This window comes from Bubalus bubalis, chromosome 16 (genome assembly GCF_019923935.1).
Source record: "Bubalus bubalis isolate 160015118507 breed Murrah chromosome 16, NDDB_SH_1, whole genome shotgun sequence".
In the NCBI taxonomy this organism is placed as follows: domain Eukaryota; kingdom Metazoa; phylum Chordata; class Mammalia; order Artiodactyla; family Bovidae; genus Bubalus; species Bubalus bubalis.
The window spans coordinates 21,881,100-21,902,078 of record NC_059172.1 but is presented as its reverse complement, the minus strand read 5'-3'; the positions used below and the strand labels follow the sequence as shown (position 1 = coordinate 21,902,078).

Genomic DNA, 20,979 nt, shown 5'->3' with positions numbered 1-20,979 from the left:
ATTCTGACTGGTGTGAAATGGTACCTCATAGTGGTTTTCATTTGCATTTCTCTGATAATGAGTGATGTTGAGCATCTTTTCATGTGTTTGTTAGCCATCTGTATGTCTTCTTTGGAGAAATGTCTATTTAGTTCTTTGGCCCATTTTTTGATTGGGTCATTTATTTTTCTGGAGTTGAGCTGTAGGAGTTGCTTGTATATTCTCGAGATTAGTTGTTTGTCAGTTGTTTCATTTGCTATTATCTTCTCCCATTCTGAAGGCTGTCTTTTCACCTTGCTAATAGTTTCCTTTGATGTGCAGAAGCTTTTAAGGTTAATTAGATCCCATTTGTTTACTTTTGCTTTTATTTCCAATATTCTGGGAGGTGGGTCATAGAGGATCCTGCTGTGATGTATGTCAGAGAGTGTTTTGCCTATGTTCTCCTCTAGGAGTTTTATAGTTTCTGGTCTTACGTTTAGATCTTTAATCCATTTTGAGTTTATTTTTGTGTATGGTGTTAGAAAGTGTTCTAGTTTCATTCTTTTACAAGTGGTTGACTAGTTTTCCCAGCACCACTTGTTAAAGAGATTGTCTTTAATCCATTGTATATTCTTGCCTTCTTTGTCAAAGATAAGGTGTCCATATGTGCGTGGATTTATCTCTGGGCTTTCTATTTTGTTCCATTGATCTATATTTCTGTCTTTGTGCCAGTACCATACTGTCTTGATAACTGTGGCTTTGTAGTAGAGCCTGAAGTCAGGTAGGTTGATTCCTCTAGTTCCATTCTTCTTTCTCAAGATCGCTTTGGCTATTCGAGGTTTTTTGTATTTCCATACAAATTGTTAAATTATTTGTTCTAGCTCTGTGAAGAACACCATTGGTAGCTTGATAGGGGTTGCATTGAATCTATAAATTGCTTTGGGTAGTATACTCATTTTCACTATATTGATTCTTCCAATCCATGAACATGGTATATTTCTCCATCTGTTAGTGTCCTCTTTGATTTCTTTCACCAGTGTTTTATAGTTTTCTATATATAGGTCTTTAGTTTCTTTAGGTAGATATATTCCTAAGTATTTTATTCTTTCCATTGGAATGGTGAATGGAATTGTTTCCTTAATTTCTCTTTCTGTTTTCTCATTATTAGTGTATAGGAATGCAAGGGATTTCTGGGTGTTGATTTTATATCCTGCAACTTTACTATAGTCATTGATTAGTTCTAGTAATCTTCTGGTGGAGTCTTTAGGGTTTTCTATGTAGAGGATCATGTCATCTGCAAATAGTGAGAGCTTTACTTCTTCTTTTCCAATTTGGATTCCTTTTATTTCTTTTTCTGCTCTGATTGCTGTGGCCAAAACTTCCAAAACTATGTTGAATAGTAATGGTGAAAGTGGGCACCCTTGTCTTGTTCCTGACTTTAGAGGAAATGCTTTCAATTTTTCACCATTGAGGATAATGTTTGCTGTGGGTTTGTCATATATAGCTTTTATTATGTTGAGGTATGTTCCTTCTATTCCTGCTTTCTGGAGAGTTTTGATCATAAATGGATGTTGAATTTTGTCAAAGGCTTTCTCTGCATCTATTGAGATAATCATATGGTTTTTATTTTTCAATTTGTTAATGTGGTGTATTACATTGATTGATTTGCAGATATTGAAGAATCCTTGCATCCCTGGGATAAAGCCCACTTGGTCATGGTGTATGATCTTTTTAATGTGTTGTTGGATTCTGATTGCTAGAATTTTGTTAAGGATTTTTGCATCTATGTTCATCAGTGATATTGGCCTGTAGTTTTCTTTTTTTGTGGGATCTTTGTCAGGTTTTGGTATTAGGGTGATGGTGGCCTCATAGAATGAGTTTGGAAGTTTACCATCCTCTGCAATTTTCTGGAAGAGTTTGAGCAGGATAGGTGTTAGCTCTTCTCTAAATTTTTGGTAGAATTCAGCTGTGAAGCCGTCTGGACCTGGACTTTTGTTTGCTGGAAGATTTTTGATTACAGTTTCAATTTCCGTGCTTGTGATGGGTCTGTTAAGATTTTCTATTTCTTCCTGGTCCAGTTTTGGAAAGTTGTACTTTTCTAAGAATTTGTCCATTTCTTCCACATTGTCCATTTTATTGGCATATAATTGTTGACAGTACTGTCTTATGATCCTTCGTATTTCTGTGTTGTCTCTTGTGATCTCTCCATTTTCATTTCTAATTTTATTGATTTGATTTTTCTCCCTTTGTTTCTTGATGAGTCTGGCTAATGGTTTGTCAATTTTATTTATCCTTTCAAAAAACCAGCTTTTGGTTTTGTTGATTTTTGCTATGATCTCTTTTGTTTCTTTTGCATTTAGTTCTGCTCTAAGTTTTAAGATTTCTTTCCTTCTACTAACCCTGGGGTTCTTCATTTCTTCCTCTTCTAGTTGCTTTAGGTGTAGAGTTAGGTTATTTATTTGAATTTTTTCTTGTTCCTTGAGGTGTGCCTGTATTGCTATGAACTTTCCCCTTAGGACTGCCTTTACCGTGTCCCACAGGTTTTGGGTTGTTGTATTTTCATTTTCATTCGTTTCTACGTATTTACTGACTTTAGATTCATTTAGATAACTAAGATTAAACTTTGGGCAAGTATTTTACATCCCCTACCATCAATTTCCTCATCTTTAAGATGAGAATATGAAATATCTTGAAGATTAAATAGCATGATATACGTGAAGCACTTGCAGCAGGAACTGGCACATAGTAAGTGCCTAAGCAATGTTCGCTGCTGCTGCTGCTGCTAAGTCACTTCAGTCGTGTCCAATTCTGTGCGACCCCATAGACGGCAGCCCACCAGGCTCCCCCATCCCTGGGATTCTCCAGGCAAGAACACTGGAGTCAGTTGCCATTTCCTTCTCCAATGCATGAAAGTGAAAAGTGAAAGTGAAGTCGCTCAGTCGTGCCTCTTAGCGACCCCATGGACTGCAGCCTACCAGGCTCCTCCATCCATGGGATTTTCCAGGCAAGAGTACTGGAGTGGGGTGCCATTGCCTTCTCCGAAGCAATGTTCACTAGCTATCATTAAATGAAAGCATATTTTAAGACATACTACGTAGAAAAGGAAATCATGACACCAATATGTTGAATTGTGACTTTATTATCATCACCTCTAGAAACAAATTCTAGGTTTTCTCAGACAGAGATTTTTTTCTTATTAGAATACAGAAAAGATTTGTAATCACCAAGACTTCTAAAAAACTGCTACAATATGGGGGTCAACTCTCTTCTGTTATAAGTGTACAAATGGCATGATCCCCTCCATCATGATTGTCATTGGGAGGGAGATGGGCTCGCTATCTTATACATTTCTTTCCTACTGTAAGACACTGAATTTGAATTAAATCTTCTGCAGAGTGAGCACAAAAGAATCATGCTAGCTTGACCTCAGAAGACAAGATGAGGAGAATTGAAGGCAGTTTTCTGAAGCACTGCAAAGATAAGGGATTCCTGGGCCTGAGAAGACTCATATGGCCAGAGGCCAAAACAAAAAGTGCTGGATTATTTTGCTTGGTTCCTGGAAACCAAATGCAAATCTCACCAACAATCAATATTTATCATATCTAGCATTATGAAAAGCTCCAGACACAGCACTGGAAATGGAATATGATATTCTTAAGGATGACAGTGACCATAAGCCTGTGCTTTTCATCTCAGGATCTGGGCTGTGTCCTCTGAGGCCTGAACTCACTCACATTTGCTCAAAGATACCACTCTGGGGTTGCTCTCCTAGACAGGGAAGCACATGCTTTGAAGAGCCATAGCATTTAATTCTGCAGACAGTTACTGTAAGGTTGGTGATATTATTATCCCCCAAAATGGTTCCTTTGCAAAATATAAATCAGAAGAGTGAGAGTAAGGAGTAACAGAGGAGCCTCTGGACCAAGTATTTTTCAAGTTTGTACCCAAGATCCTGGAAGAAAAGTACATCAAATCCAAATTTTAAAAATGTGAAAAATACCTGGCCTTGTCAGAATTTTAAAATAAATTGTCATTTTAAAAACTACTTTCCAGTTCCTCGCAGATGAATGTTAACTTGGTTACCAATCAAAAGCTTTTTTATGCATTTAGTCCCAAACTGTCCTGCTGCCTACAAAATCTGCAATAAAGCAGTTAGAAACCATAGAGTAAACAAAATGTGTTCAGTAGGCTGACAGGCTCAGGAAGCAGATCAGAAATATTCACACACTGTCAGGGTGTTTTCTGGCTTTTTCTCTGTTTTATTCATTTATACTCATGTGTGGACAAGGGGATTGAAAACATTTTGCTAAGAATGAAACCCTGAGATTTATATGTAATTTCTAAGCTTATCCTTGGGAAAGAAGCCACAATCTGTTTTCAGACAAGAGTAAAACACTCGCAATTCCCTATGAAAAACAACGTCCAATTTTCCCTTAAATTGAGATGCCAGAGCAACTAGATTGCGATTTAAATCAGAGGACAAAATTAGCCCAGGTACACTAGGGTGGAAGAAGAGGCAGAACAGACACTGGTAAATAGCCTATGAATTCAAAATGTAGAGCCTTCTTCCTGCCCCAAGCCAGGTTTGACTTCCAACAAATTAGAGAAATAAATTGGCAGTTCACCTACAATTCCCTGGTAAACAAACATATTTCACCAGCTATTTCATGACCATCTTTTGAGCTGAGCCTTTTTAAACTCCATAAAGGACTGGGCTGTAACGGTAACTCTTGGAGTTCACAATAACCCTTGGCAGAGCTCTAATGAAAAACAAAAATCTCCACCTAATTCCAACAATTTGCCATAGTAACGGAAGCCTTCATATTATTGATACTACCCTGGCCTGAGGAAGAGTTAGAACCTCAGTGAGGGGCAGAGGCTGACAACAGAAGCTAAAATATTGCAACTCTTGAGATTCCACTTTCAAGTTGGGTTCAAAAGCACAAATTTGGACCGATATCAACCTCAAGGAAGGACTTGGCCAAACAGCTTCATGTGTAGCAGAAAGGACCTGATCATCCTGGTTGGACAGGGGCTTGGCCAGCTAAGACTTCTTTCTGCTATTGGTAATGGATCCATTCAATGGTTCTTCTTATAAACTGGATAAAGAGTTTCACCTCCACATTCCCATAAAAGTCAGTACACCTGGGGATTAATCATGATCGCAGATTCACCTACTCTTCTCTTTGGCTTCTATAACCAGCCGAGATCTGTACTGGCAGAAAATTGAGGGTTTAGTAGGGAGGGATGGAACACATTCTGATGGGAGGAATTTCTACTCCACAGAGGTGCCTTTATCTCTGCAAATATCTCCCACTGGCAGGTTGGCTGGAACCAGACCTATCTCTCCAAGGCAAAGGCATTTCAGGACTCAGCCCAAGGTGGCACCTATTTAGACCAGAAGTTTGCCAACAATAGAGCTCACAATCTGCTGAGCAGGGCTTGTGTGGTCCCCTCACCCCCAACTCCTTCCCCAGTGAAAGGTACTGATACCAGGTGAGGGGACATAGCCAGAGACAAGAAAGAGAGTCTTCTAGAAAATAATTTTTGCAAAGGTTCAGGTAGTGATAAGGAATGGGGGATAAGAGATGATTTGCATGAATCTAACACTGCAGCATTAAATTCTGTCCAAGTGGGCTTTTGTCAAAAAAAAAAAGGCATGCCAAATGCTGGGAAATGATCATCAATTGAAAGCAAAGTGGTCCTTCCTTACAGAAGAGTTTCAAATCCAACATCTTTTTGATGAAAGAGATGGGTTGGGAGGTAGGAAAGTGAGTTTCTAAAAGACACAGCAGATCACAAATGTGCTGATCCAACACTGTCAATGACAGCTCATCCCAGATGGCAAGTGAAGGAGACACTGGGATTTAAGGCACCTAGATACTTGCTAACAGAATATGAAGACATTAGGGGGGAAGAAAACTAAACAAGAATCCTTAAAATGCATTGTTTAAAAGGCATATAGATCTAAAAGTAATCTAAGGAACAAGTTCAAAAATAATAAGCATCTAAACCTCAGAATAATGAGAACCTCCAAATGCAGAGAATGGGGATGCTTACTAAATTCAAATCTGTTCAGAGACTTTATTCCAGGGCATGAGGCTGAGCTGCTGTAATGTACACAAGTGGGGTGTAAAGTCAATGGGATTACATTTTCCTAATTATTTTCTGCTTGAGCTTTACAGCACACACACGAAATGAGATCAGCCGGGACTTGCCTCTCTAACAAATCACTCAGATTTAAACATTGCTCACATAAACAAAGGGGGTGGGGTGGGGGGAGAGAGGCACAAGGCTGGGAAAAGACAGAGAAGGGCTTCTTCAATCACAGTTGCAAGGAACAAAAACCTGGAGGGGGAAAAGAGTTGTTGGACCGCCACCAAATCTCCCCCACTGGAGACGAGAGCCCATCTGCTGAGCTCGGCAACTTCGCTTTAACTACCATTCAGCTCGCGTCTCTGCAGAGATCTGTCTGCAGAACTGGCAGATGGACCCCTGCTTCCCTGAGTCGCTGTGTTATTTGTTTAATAAATTTAATTAATATCCATACTGCATTGGATTTCTCCCAGAAAGGAGGCTGAAGTGCTCTCTTTGCCGATAGCTACATGATGAGTGATTTCCCAGAAAAGAGCAGATAACGGTGCCCCAGGGCCACTGAAAAATTAAAAGTACCATGTGCTTACATTTCTTTGCATGTATTCCTATGTTTTGCAATGCACTAATAGCTTTGGTGGATATTTTAACTTTATCAAAGTATGCAGTTCTTAAAGAAGGCAGATTACCTCTTCTTTCAGATCAGTTATATTTGTTGGAATGTTTTTTACAGAATCCAATTCAACCACATCACTCAACCCCAAAATGGTGAGTCATGAATGTTAAGGAGGTTCTATTTGGCAAGAAACTAGCTACACAGCCATTGTTAACAAATTGTAAATTTTCTTTGATCATATTGAACTTGTATGATTTCCTAAGCTGGAAAATATGGTCACTGCAGAATGGAGAATAGGAAGGGTCTTGAACCAAATCAAGGCAGTAACGTACTCTCTCTTCATTAAGGGCAGTGCCAAGCTCTTGTTGACAGAGCTCCTGCCATCAACAAGTATGAATTAAAACAGTGATTCCCTTGCCTTGTTATTTAATGTCATCCTATCTTTCTTGGCAGCATATTTCATCTTAACCTAGATTTCCCAGACTGTGTGCCCCTTGAGGATAAAATTGTCTAGGAAACATTATGTCAAAGAAGGTTAAACAGGCTTCCTTGCTGCAGGACTTCTCAGAGCCTTTCATGTGCTAACAGGCACTGTGAATATTCCCATAGAGGAGGATGGGGTTCAATATAAAAGGCAGCATTTCCCAAAACCCAGGCCTGTTTGGTTCATCATTATATCCCAGGGCTTAATGTAGGGCTTGGCAGATAGTAGGTACTCATTAGTACTTGTTGAATGAATGAATCAAAGGGATGAGTGAATGAATGAGCAAAGTAAATCCATAGTGGTTTTGCTTAGAGATAACACTTGGCTACCTGAACCTGACACTGACAAGAGTTAAAGAACAAATGAACAAAATCACCTCAACACTCAGGGAGAATTGAACTTGAACCAAACATTGAATTTGGAGGGATTCCATTTCAAGATGCTATTTTCTTATATTAAGTTTATTCTGCATTTAAACTCTTCTCTACTGTTCAATGTTGACTTCCCTGGTGGCTCAGATGGTAAAGCGTCTGCAATGCGGGAGACCCAGGTTTGATCCCTGGGTTGGGAAGATCCCCTGGAGAAGGAAATAGCAATCCACTTCAAGACTATTGCCTGGAAAATCCCATGGATAGAGGAGCCTGGTAGGCTACAGCCCATGGGGTCACAAAGAGTCGGACACGACTGAACGACTTCACTTTTTCACTTTCTACTGTTCAATATTCTAAACAATCCCCTCTTCCTTTAGATCATGAAAACCTGATCTTGTTGAATTTTGTAAACTTCTCAGCTCCTTGGCAATATCCTAATTTATTTGTGCTTGATATGCTTAATCTCTTCCTAGGAACTGAGTAATGAATTCAGTTAAATCGTAGGCACTGAGCTGGTGATAAGAATAAAAAAATTACTCCTTTCAAGAGGATTATTTTATGTGCAAAAGCTTGCAAAGGCAGATTTTGAGAGTTTATTAATAATTTCAATGTGAAACTTGTCAAATTGAAATTTAAGTTTTATTTAGTAGGAAAAAAACAGTTATTTTAATGTAGGTTACCACTCGTGCACTTTGTCGAAAACAATCCCCTATTGCTCATTTTTCTTCTGTAATTTTCCTGCAACACTCCATCATGTTGATACAACACTGAGTTCACCGTCTTCCTCCTACAATTCCAGACACTTAACAACTCTTCTTGCTAATTAGATACTCATGGAGAATACAAAGAACTAGCACGGCTCTTAAATATCCAGAATAATTAGATGACAGAAATCTCTCCTCTAACTCAGCTGGCTACTAATCTCTAAACTTACAGAAAAAAACTCTGCTGTTACCTAGTGATTTCAAGCTGATGATCGCAGTTTTATGTTGAGAAATCTTAGAAGGCTTTGCGAACATTAAAACCTTTAAGAGGAAAAGGAGAAATGAACCTTAAATAAGCAGAGCATTTTTTAAATTTCCTGCATCAAAATGTTTCTTGAATTGGAAGAATAGATAATCTACAAGTAGAATTAGGTGGCGCTAGTGGTAAACAATCTGTCTGCCAATTCAGGAGATGTAAGAGACGAGGGTTCAATCCCTGGGTCAGGAAGATACCCTGAAGTAGGAAATGGCAGTCTACTCCAGTATTCTTGCCTGGAAAATTCCATGGCCCTAGGAGCCTGACAGGCTACAATCCATGGGGCTGCAAAGAGTTGGACACAACTGAACACACACACACAGAGAATTCAGAAAATATTTTGGGCTAGATTTTAGGAAGTAAGGGGAAAAAAGAAGGGGCAGGAAACTTGATATTAATTGCATGCCTACTTACATGCCAGCCAGAGGGTTCATACCTTTAATAATAATAATCAACGAGAGCTAATAGTTACGTAACAGATATTATGATAAATCTTTATATGGATATCTATTCCTGCCAACAGGTACTGTTTTATGATTTCAACTTGAGGAAACTGGGGCTCAAAGATCCTAAGCAACATTGCACATCATATGACTAGTAAGTAAAGCCAAGGAGCTCAGTTTTGAACTCTGACAATCTGATTACAGGGCTCATGCTCCCAACCACTATCTGTTCCTACTTCTTGCATGTTTGCCTTCTCTCAGAGACTATATACAACAATATCAGATCCTCTTGGCCCCTCCAGAGTGGAAAAAGACATGATGAAAATATTTCACCTTAATACTCCAAATATAGTAATGGCAGAACTGTGTCGTAACTGATGTTGATAAAGACAAGCCCCGAACGAAAATCTGTAAACTTCATCAAAAGCCAAGGTCCCTCTGCACTGCCTTAGCCCTCTTTTCCTCGACCACATTGTCTAGCCTATATTTCAATGTGATTTTCTCTTGCAGGTGTCATTTTCAATAGTCTACCTAATGTGATACACTGTAATTGTTTATATTCCCTCCTCAACCTTCTCGTCACTTTGGGAGCAGCAATTACTACAGACAGCTCTATTCAACAATAAACACAGACAAAGACAAATAAGTACCTCTCTACAGTTGTTTGCCTTCTCCCTCAAAGACCGCATTTTCCTTCAAGGCAACATGAAACTTTTTGCTTTGTGTGTACATGTTATTTATTTTATGTTTATTGGAGTAGAGTTGACTTACAATGGTGTGTTAGTTTCAGGTACACAGGCAAAGTGAGTCAGTTATACGTACACATACATCCACTCTTTTAGATTCTTTGCCCATATAAGCCATTCAGTCAGTCAGTTCAGTCACTCAGTTGTGTCTGACTCTTTGCAACCCCATGAACTGCAGCACGCCAGGCCTCCCTGTCGATCACCAACTCCCGGAGTTCACACAAACCCACGTCCATTGAGTCGGTGATGCCATCCAACCATCTCATCCTTTGTCGTCCCTTCTCCTGCCCTCAATCTTTCCCAGCATCAGGGTCTTTTCAAATGAGTCAGCTCTTCGCATCAGGTGGCCAAAATATTGGAGTTTCAGCTTCAACCTCAGTCCTTCCAAAGAACACCCAGGACTGATCTTCTTTAGAATGGACTGGTTGGATCTCCTTGCAGTCCAAGGGACTCTCAAGAGTCTTCTCCAACACCACAGCTCAAAAGCATCAATTCTTTGGTGCTCAGCCTTCTTCACAGTCCAACTCTCACATCCATACATGACCACAGGAAAAACCATAGCCTTGACTAGACGGACCTTTGTTGGCAAAGTAATGTCTCTGCTTTTTAATATGCTGTCTAGGTTGGTCATAACTTTCCTTCCAAGGAGTAAGCATCTTTTAATTTCATGGCTGCAGCCACCATCTGCAGTGATTTTGGAGCCCAGAAAAATAAAGTCTGACACTGTTTCCACTGTTTCCCCATCTATTTCCCATGAAGAGATGGGACCAGATGCCATGATCTTTGTTTTCTGAATGTTGAGCTTTAAGCCAACTTTTTCACCCTCCTCTTTCACTTTCATCAAGAGGCTCTTTAGTTCTTCACTTTCTGCCATAAGGGTGGTGTCATCTGCATATCTGAGGTTATTGATATTTCTCCCAGCAATCTTGATTCCAGCTTGTGCTTCCTCCAGCCCAGCGTTTCTCATGATAGGCCATTACAAAGTATTGAATAGAGTTCCCTGTGCAACACTTTAGGTCATTATTAGTTATCTATTTTAGATATAGCAGTGTATACATGTCAATTTCAGAAAAATTTCACAAATATTTTGGCTATCTACTACTTATAATGGCTTCCCAGGAGGCATTAGTGGTAAAGAATCTCCCTGCTAATACAGGAGATGCAAGAGATGCAGGCTTGATCCCAGGATCGGGACAATCCCCTAGAGTAGGAAATGGCACCCCACTCCAGTATCCTTGCCTGAAAAATTCCATGAACAAGAGGAGCCTGATGGGCTGCAGTCTATGGGATTGCAAAGAGTTGGACACGACTGACTGACCACACACACACACACACATCATTTATAAATATTAATAAGCATGCCTTGAGCACCTTCTGAGTGCCCCCCTCCCCACTACTAGGTGCTCGATAGGATACACTGTGTTATCCCTACTTCACATAAATACTGTATTATTTATTTGTACTATAACAAATGACCCCCAAACTTCAAAACTTAAAACAATAAACATTTACTCTCTCACTGTTTCTGTGGGTAAGGAATTTGGACACAGCTTAGTTGGATGTCTCTGGCTTAAGTTCTCTTCATGAAACTGCAGCCCAACTGTCAGGTAGGATGCAACCTCATCTGAAGGCTCAAGCCAAGTGGAGAAGGATCTACCTTGAAGCTCATTCACATGGTTGTCAGCAATATCTATTTCCTCAAGAGCAGTTAGATTGAAGGCATCAATTCCTTGCTGGCTGTTAGCCAAAGGCCACCCTCAGTTCCTTGCTACATGGTTCCTCTTTACAGGGCAGCTCCCATTGTAGCATCTGACTGCCCTCAGAGAGAGTGAGAGAGGGAGACCAAGATAGAAACCACGCTCTTTATGTCACTTAATCTCCAAAGTGGGCTTTCCTTGAGGCTCAGATGGTAAAGAATGAGCCTGCAATGTGGGAGACCTGGGTTTGATCCCTGGGTTGGGAAGATCCCCTGGAAAAGGGAACGGCTACCTATTCCAGTGTTCTGGCCTGGAGAATTCCATGGACTGCATAGTCTACGGGGTCACAAAGAGTCAGACATCACACCAGCTTTGCCATATTCTATGTGCTATAAATGAGTGCAGGGCCAGCCTACATTCAAGGACAAGGGATTATATAGGGTTTAAAAACCAGGAATCAGGGACCATTGGGGGGAATCTTAAAGGCTGCCTACCTACTTCCACTGTTGAATTTTTGTGCCCCTAAAGGGCACACACATGAAATCTATAAAATAAATAAAATCCATATGAAATGAAATCTATATCATCTAAATGAAATCTATAAAATAACTCTTATTTCCCAGCATTTCTGTTTTAAAGCTAAATGAACACATTTAGGAAAAGTCATTTGACAAGTATTTATGGAATGGCTAATGTGCCTAGTACGACCAGATATGAAAGATGCTGGGAAAGACTGAAGGCAAAAGGAGAAGGGGACGACAGAGAATGAGGTGGTTGGATGGCATCACCGACTCAATGGACATGAGTTTGAGCAAGCTCCAGGAGTTGGTGATGGACAGGGAAGCCTGGTGTGCTACAGTCCATGGGGTCACAGAGTCAGACATGACTGAGTGACTCAACTGAACTGAATATGACCAGACACTGTTATAGAACAAAAGAAATAACTAAAACTGTGTTGTAAAAACTCACCAAGACCACTCCCTCCCCGCTGCCACCACCCACCCCAGGCAGAAACACAGGAGAATAAAGATTAAGACAAGCATTGTTCTTTTCTAATTAAAACCACCTCAGAATTTGCTGTTATAGACTATTTTAAGAATGTCTTCTGAAGCTAGAGCAGTGACAAGCAAATCTACTTGCCCACAGATATAAAATACATTCTCTAACATCAGCTTTAATAACAAGAACAGTGCTATTTCCACCCCCATATGCCTTCCTCTTCTATCTTATAGTTCAACTGATCAGAATTTGGGAGAGGAAGAGGGGTATTATTTATTGATTCCATTCATAATTCAATATACATTAAGTAGGGGCCATCAACAGTAAATGGTACAAACCAGACACCTTATCCTTGAAGCTAAGAAAACACTTGAGCTTCTCCAGAATTTTAAGTGTCTCAAGGAGAAGAAAATGAGAAAGGTGAATGAAACACATTCCTTTTTTTTTTTTTTTTTTTTTTTTGGTAAAGAAAGGTGTATATGTTTATTTTTGGCGGTGCTGCACAGCATGTAGGTTCTTAGTTCCCCAACCAGGGATCAAACCTGTACCTGCTGCAGTGGAAGCATGGAGTCTTAACCACTGGGCCAGGAACATATTCTTAATTGAAAGAAAATTTACCAAAAAGAAACTGAGAAATAATCTATACAGGAAATAATACGAAAAAGAATGGATCTATGTATATGTATAACTGAGTCACTTTGCTGTACACTTTAAACTAACACATTGTAAATCAACTATACTCCAATATAAAATAATAATGTTTTTAAAATAAAGTGAGAAAATACAGAATTACCTGAATTTACCCTGAGTTGGCAAGACACCTCCCCTCGCCCCATCACCAATCAAAATAGGAACTCATGAGCTGGCTTAGGTTCAACTATAGAGAAATAACATTCCATTTTGCACACCTACGTTTTTGAAAAAGACCTCTTAAACAAGCAAATAAATAAAATCTGCAATAAGTGCCGAGAAGAAAAGAGGGGGAATGATAGAGGGTAAGTGATGAAGAAAATTGCTTAGTTGAGAAGGAGCTCTCTAGAGAGGTGTTATTTTAGCTGAGACATAATACAGGAGAAGATTCCAGGCATGCAAAAAGTAGGACAAGGAGTTCTCCAGGTAGAGAGTGAAACCAAGCAGGGCCCTGTGGGGCTCCTGGGCATGGAAGCCTTTCTGTCCCTTGTTTCTTGTAGGCAAGACTCCAGCTTCCATGACCTTCCCTGAGTTCCAAAGGACAGATTTGAACAGTTGCTAGTCAAGGGAGAAGCAGCCAAGAAACCACTTGAGGCAAGATTAAAGGGACCAGAGAAGCGCATCAAGATCGGGAGACCAACCACCTGAGACCCTGCATACAACCTAATCTTGTCAGCAACCCCACTCTTGAACCGTTGCTATCAAATTCCTCATTAACTCCTCCCAGGTTGGAAAGCATAGTTTTTCAGAGCAGGAGCCTGCTGTGTCCCCCTTTTCCTGGCAAAGCAATAAAGCTATTCTTTTTGACTCACCCCAAACTCTTATCTCCAAGATTTGATTCGACACCACTGCAGAGAGGCCAAGGTTTCAGCAGTGAGAGGACTGCGTGTTTCCTGATAAGAGAAGGAGCCTGGCATGCCACAGGAATCAAAAGAAGGCCAACTCTGGATGAAGCAGAGAATGGAATAAAATGAGCCCACACCAGCTACTGTGAGGGAAATGGCCAGGGCAGAACGGGCAGATCCGTTCTGAGGCTGCTGGAGGAATTTGGGTAAGAGATGATGGTGGCTCAGTCTGGAGTATTGTTAATGGAAACAGAAGTTAGAGGCCAGAAATACTTAGGACGTAAAAACAACCAGTGAGATTGGATAGGAGGGTGAGAAAGAGGTGGAGAGAGAAAATGAAAAAGTGAGAGACAGACCAAAGAAGAAAGATGACTTCTATGAGGACAATTTCCATGTGTCTGGGTTAACAACGGGGTGAGCAGTGTACTCCAAAGGGACCTACCTCTTCGACTTTGAGAAAACATCTTCCCATTTGCCTCATGAAAAATTCTGAAAAACCCAGTTCTCACTTGTGTTTATCGTGTCAGCCACAGGTGAAATCTTCCATTCACTGGGAAGTCAGACAGGAAACAAACTCAAATGCCTCCAGAAAGAGGGCTGAGAAATTAAGAGCACACACAAAATCCAGAAAGTGTGTTTATTGACCACATATTCCAACCATTTTATCAGATGAGAAAAGCGTGACTCTGAGAAGTTAAGGAGCAGGACCAGGTTAACTATCAGGTAAGAGAAGAACCAAGGCTAGAATCCAGTTATTCTGATTGGTCCAAATACAAATGAAGCAATATGACAAATGGGCACAATGATTACATGTACTTAATAGCCACGTATTCATAATTTCCTATCTTTCATCCTCCAATCCTTGGAGGAAGAGGTATGGCATTTGAATGCAAATTACAAGGGCATGGGGGCAGGTAAAATTTTGCATTTTTTTTTAAGAGAGCCTGCTAAACATATGCATAAGCTATGGGACACTGAACTGTAGTGGTCTTGTTGCAGGAAGGGGGACCCCTTCCAGGGCCCGAAACTGGGCTCTTGTCTAACACTCGGAAATGAATTGTCCGAGGAGACACATAAATCTCTTGACAAAGCAAGAGATTTTATTGGGAAAGGGCACCCGGGTGGAGAGCAGTAGGGTAAGGGAACCCAGGAGAACTGCTCTGCCGCGTGGCTCGCAGTCTTGGGTTTTATGGTGATGGGATTAGTTTCCGGGTGGTCTTTGGCCAATCATTCTAATTCAGAGTCTTTCCTGGTGGCGCACGCATCACTCAGCCAAGATAGATGCTAGTGAGAGGGATTCCGGGAAGTGGACAGACAGGCGGTGTCTCCTTTCGACCTTTCCTGAACTCTTCTGGTTGGTGGTGGCTTATTAGTTCCGTATTTCTTATCAGGATCTCCTGTCATAAAACAACTCATGCAAATGGTTACTATGGTGCCTGGCCAGGGTGGGCGGTTTCAGTCAGTGTGCTTCCCTAACAGTCTAAATGTTACTGAAGAAAATGAGGAAAGCATGGAAGGGAGGGAGGGAAGGACAGAGGGAGAGAGGGAGGAAAGAGAAAGTAAAAAATTTTAACCTCAAATTATATTGTTGAAAATGAACAAATTTGGACCCTATATGAAAGTTAATGTAATGCCTCCTTTGCTGTACTAGGTTATAAATGATATGAAATTTGTGTGAAAACTTTTAATATTTCAATTTCCTAAGTCTAAGAATCTAATTTTATAATCTTTTTTACATTTTTCTAGTCTTCCAATTCTAGTTCTTTCCCAATATGAAGAGAAGAATAGATTATCAGTTCAGAAATAGGCAACAAATGGAAAGAAAGATGATAAATGCAAGATATTATGATTTTAGCTCTAGTATTCCCTTCCCAAATGATATTTCAGTGCTACAGGCTTCTCATCTCACTCCCCAATTCACTGACATTTACTTTTAACTCTCCTTTACAAACCCATTCTGATACAAATTCAGAGAAAAATCTATGTAAAATAATTCAAATTGTTACTCATCTCACAAGCACATGTTTGACTAAATTCAAGTTCTCAGGAAAAGACAACTTTGAAGTCTTTCATGCAGACTTACCATCTCCAAGCTTTAAAAAAAAAAAATGCTTATGTCAACAGATCCAATTTTACACGAGAAACAAATAGCTTTCATACACATTTACACCCACCAACAGAGAAAACAATCTAGCCTAAAGCTACCCACTTTTCCTAAAATTATGGATACCCTATGCAAGTTGAAAATGTCTGTTTGAAAGCTTTAAAAAGCCAGAATTATTATTTTTTTTTTTTTAAGATAGGCACCAAACGTCTTTTCTCTTAAAAGGAAAGTTAATTCTCTGGGTCTGGGCATACAGCAAATTTGAAGTTTGAAAAGATCAATTGCTTCTCTTTTATATTTCATGCTCTCACACTCAAAATGGCTGGCTCAATTTAGATAACACTTTCCTCCAAACACCCCTCATTGTAAAGCACAATGTGACTGTTCAGAAAGTTATGAGTCATGGAAAAGAGGAGGTTATAAAACCTTTCTCCTCTAAACTAAATAAAATCATTTACTGCCAACCACAGGAGATAAAAGTCAAATCAGTCTTTCTGCAAGTCAGTGAATCAGTTCTATAACCTCCCACAAGATTCTTCTCAAGTAATTTGCAAAAGAATTAGCACAGCCTTTGCCAAAGAAGTTGAAAAAACATCCCACTGTGTTTCTGTAATTCACTGATGAATTTATGAGCATTGATAATTTTCTTGTCAACAGAAAGACCCACTTCGCTTTTTTCCAATTCAGTTTTGTATGTAAGTGATATCGTGCAGTTTAAATAATAAACCTTAATCAAGTAATGAAACAAGGCAACCCCTGTCATTTTATTATGTCATAAACAATTCAATCCCACCACATACCCAGACTATTTCAGGACCAATCCACAGCCAAGGGATTCACGGCTCTCCAATCATGTCTGACTGGGGAGAAAAGAGAAAGGGACAGGATGAAAGGGCCAAGCCTACTTGCCTTTCTCCTGTGTGTTCCAGTTTTATACCAAAAAAGCAAAAGGGTTTTAAAAATATTTTCATGATAGTAATCTACTTACAGGGACCCAAAATAAAGAGTCCGTGATTCTTCTTCATATAAAGACATAAATAGTACCGCTAGTTAGTGCTAGGTGAGTGCCTCTTCCACATACGCATTTATTATTTACTTGGCTGGTTTTCCACTCAAGGGCTAGCACCCCCACCTTAATCCTACCCCAACGCTTACCTACAGCCCCATTTCCCCCTACCCCAATCTCCCAGTCCGCTGCTGGGACCCAAGGCGGTGCGCACTGATCCGACTCGTAACATGGCTCTTCGAAAGTAGTCCACCAGTAGTCCACCGCCAATCACGGACCGCCCTCTAGTGACGCCTCCATAGTGGTTCCTCGGAAGAACACAACTCACAGTATGTAGCAGAGGCATGTAGCTCAGGCATTTGCCAGCTGCCACAGCACTAATTAACCTGTGGGCTCTCCCATCAGTTCCACCTGTTACACACGTGGATAAAGGAACTCACCTGAAAGATGATGCCAGACGTTGACAAATCAAATTCCAGGAAATGGAGACCCAGTTGGCGTCCACATCAAGAGGCACCCGATTTTTTAGGAAAATGCTCAAATCACAGCAAAGCATTACAAATGAATGAGCTGATGAAAAAGAAGGGGCTAAACTTTACCTTGCTTGGGCCCACTCCATCCTTCCAAGTGCTAAACAGGATTTTATTATCTATTTTTATTAATGTTTATTTCCATGTCCAACTCTGCAACACATGTTGTCTTCAAAACAAATCCTTAGGCAAATGGTTAACTTTCCATAATATCACAAGACTATGCAGATGTCTTTGACAACTCTGGCATCCTAGGATTTTGCACATATAGATTCCTTTTTTAAGTATTACATTCAATTTTGAAAAACTTATCTATTTGAGGTCCAGATCTGGATTCCTCCCTCTGAATAGAAAAAGTAATAGAACTAGTAAATTTGTGTATATGTGCATGCACACATATGTGTAGGAGAAAGTTGTTAGATGTTAGGAATGGACAAGAAAAATGCTGCGGAAGACTAGTGGGCCAATTAACACAGCCCCCTAGACCTACTTTAAGAAATATCTTAGACCTAAATGGTACTTTATAAGCACATCTTTATAGTTTATAAGGCCATGTGTTTCTTTATTAAAAGCCTCATTGCACCTAAAACTACTCAGATGAGTGATAATTTAGTACAAATTGAAAACAGAATTCTGAACCCAAGTTCTGTGCTTCTTCAGGCAGTTTATACTAACTGTGAGTAGATTTTTATCCCCAATATTCACAGATGTAGGAGAGAGCTGGGAGAAATCTTATAACCCTAAAGACTCTTAAAACCTCTAAGCCAAAGTAAACAGGCCAAATGTGCTAATCATCGGGCAAATGGAGACTTAGCCGTCCTCCACTCAGAGCTTTAGGAAGATATTCTGAAGTTCACATTAGTGCAAATAGGATTTTCAGGATATGAATTTCACTAAAGCACAAATTGAATCATGTCGGTATAATCCGCACATATTTCTGCCAGCTGGGATCCTGGATGTTGAGATGTGACCATCTCTCCATGGACCTGAAACCACCAATCTGTCTCACCTGGGTTGCTGCACAGCCATCAGATGGAGACACTGTGTGGTCACTACCCTAACAAACAGAGCCAAAGCACCTACGTCTAGGGAAATGGCTACAGCTCCCATTTCCAATCTCCGGAGCCACCCAGTCCCTCTGCAATGGAGTATCAATACAGAGGCTAAACGAATTGTTTACTTAATTGTGCTGTGCAAGCTGAATAATTGTGTGCTTTCCAGAAAGGCTTTGTAACCAATGAGATAGCGCTGGATCTGCCAAAACCTTTACCTTGAAGCCAACATCCTTTCTTTCTAATACAGTCTCTCTCCTATCACAAATAACGGCAACCATGGTATTATTGCCAGAGGAGGCAAAACCACGGCAGAAACATCAAAAATCATGTCTTTCAAAATGGAAAAATCTCCATTAAGCTGCTGCTGAGAACTGCTATCTCCGAATATGCCAGTGTGAAACCTTTAGTCACAAACCAGGATTTAGTGGATTACACACTGAAGCAGCCAACAAATGGCAACCTGAATCTACCTTTAGGGTGAGCAAAATTGATCCATTAAATATAATAACCACATTTTGAGGGGATAAGAGAAATGTGATGAAAACAAGAGGCAGTGTTGGGAGCTGTTTTTAAAATACCAAATATTGTGCAAGAAGGCTAGAAAGATGGAAAATAGAATATTGTGTACCAGTCAAAGTCTCTAGGACGATAAAAATCAATTAATACCAGGTTAGAAAACAGTGAAATAAGTTATGTTGAGTGAAAAAAAAAAATCTAAGGACAGCAACAACCAAATTTTTAGTCAAAGAAAACCCTATATTACTTAATAAGTCAAGAGAATAAGACCAAGACAGATGTCTTTTTAATTCTTTCCCTGAAACTTGCTTCAAGCATTAAAAAGCACAACAGAAGTTCTCAAAACACTTGCTTCTGGTAGAGAAATTGCTTGCAACACATCACACTTGTTTTTTGGTTTTCATTAAGTTACTTTTCAACAGATAAGGCTCCAAAAACATGGTTCAAAATTGAGAAGTCTCCCTCCTACCCTAATCTCCAGCCATCCATCCCTTTTCTCAGAGACAATCACTGTTTCTTGTTTCCTTCCAGACCAGAAATCTAAATATTTTTATATTTTATTTTATAATAGTTTTCCTTTGATATGTTCTTGCCTATTTATTACCTTGTTTTTATTTCTTGCAACAGTTTTTCATTAATAATAATCAAGGTCTTTTCTTCTTGGTAGGTCTATGTTCATATAGTTTGAGATTCTCCAGTTGGCTGTTTCTTCTCAGTTGTCATAATCCCCCATGATACAGTCTAATTGACATGTCTCACTAACAGGATTAGGACTTTGGAAAACCAGTATGCATCAGGATCTGACAAGAATGCAAAGATGCTATTTTTATGCAGGTACCCTTCAAAAAATACCCAAGAGATTTAAAACAAATGGGAATACAACATGGAACAGCCACCAAACCAAAGTTCTAAGTGGGTTTGAGTCTCGACAGGACAGTCTTATATCCTGATTCAAGTGCCAGCTGGCTTGGATTTTGAAACATCGACCTCATCTGATTTTTCAGGTTTAGATTGGTCCAGAGCAATACAGTTCTGCTTTTACAAAGTTTGCCTTACACCAGTTTGCTTTTATAGAAGACCTACATTAGTATCTGTTTGGGCTAACCAAAAGAAGTTCGAAGAGGATTTTCACTTTTATGAAAAAGACAAAAAGAGAAACTAGCATTCAGTGTTTGTGGTGTAGGTAGCTGTTACCGAGGCAGCTCGAACCCCGAGCAGGGAGAGTGGCACCGCCAAGCTCCTTCACAGGAAATAGGCTGGGTGTCTCAGCACCAAGCTGCAATAGCTTTGAACTGTGTCTGTGCTTTATCTCTGTGTTTTTCGTGCATCCAATAGCAACATGTATCCTAAGTTAATTGCTTCTTCACTTTCACTTAAGCCGCTTAGGCTCGCGAAAGGTTTCCTAGGAACACTCTCTTTCTGATAGCATGGGAAACCTGTATTGGCCTGGGTGTTTGGGAGTGGGGAAGAGATGATGGGTGCTGGGAGGGAAGATAAGCAGGGTGCCCCCAACAGGCAGAGAGGCCTTCCAAAGAGTGCTTGCTAAGAGAATACTCGAGTGGAAGTTGACACGCACATTTCAAATACTTCGGGTCAATTTTTTTTCCCTCCCCAAATTCATCTGAAGCTATGGATAGTTAGGGAGGAAAAAAAAAAAAAAAAAACCTAGGTTCTAGCTCTGGTCTCGTTTTGTGTACCCTTGGCTTAATCACCTTCGATTCACTCTCCTCATTTATAAAATGAGGACCTTCGCCGTGATGAGTTCTAAAGCCCTTTTTACTTTTAATCCTCTCAATCTAAGATTCA

The 20,979-nt window shown here is 40.0% G+C and overlaps 1 protein-coding gene across 3 annotated transcripts in view; it reads right to left on the bottom strand.

The window, feature by feature from the left end:
* LOC102401999 overlaps positions 1 to 20,979 on the bottom strand; it is a 200,399-nt gene that overhangs the window by 121,637 nt on the left and 57,783 nt on the right. Inside the window, exons 1-2 of one of the 3 annotated variants that reach the window (XM_025266281.3) lie at positions 17,244 to 17,890; positions 16,867 to 16,926 (exon numbers count right to left, since the gene is read on the bottom strand). The exons of the other annotated variants lie outside the window; for them this stretch is intronic. The gene's annotated coding sequence lies outside the window, so the exon portion shown is untranslated. Of the gene's footprint in view, positions 1 to 16,866; positions 16,927 to 17,243; positions 17,891 to 20,979 lie in introns of those variants that run through there. 3 annotated transcript variants of the gene reach the window in all.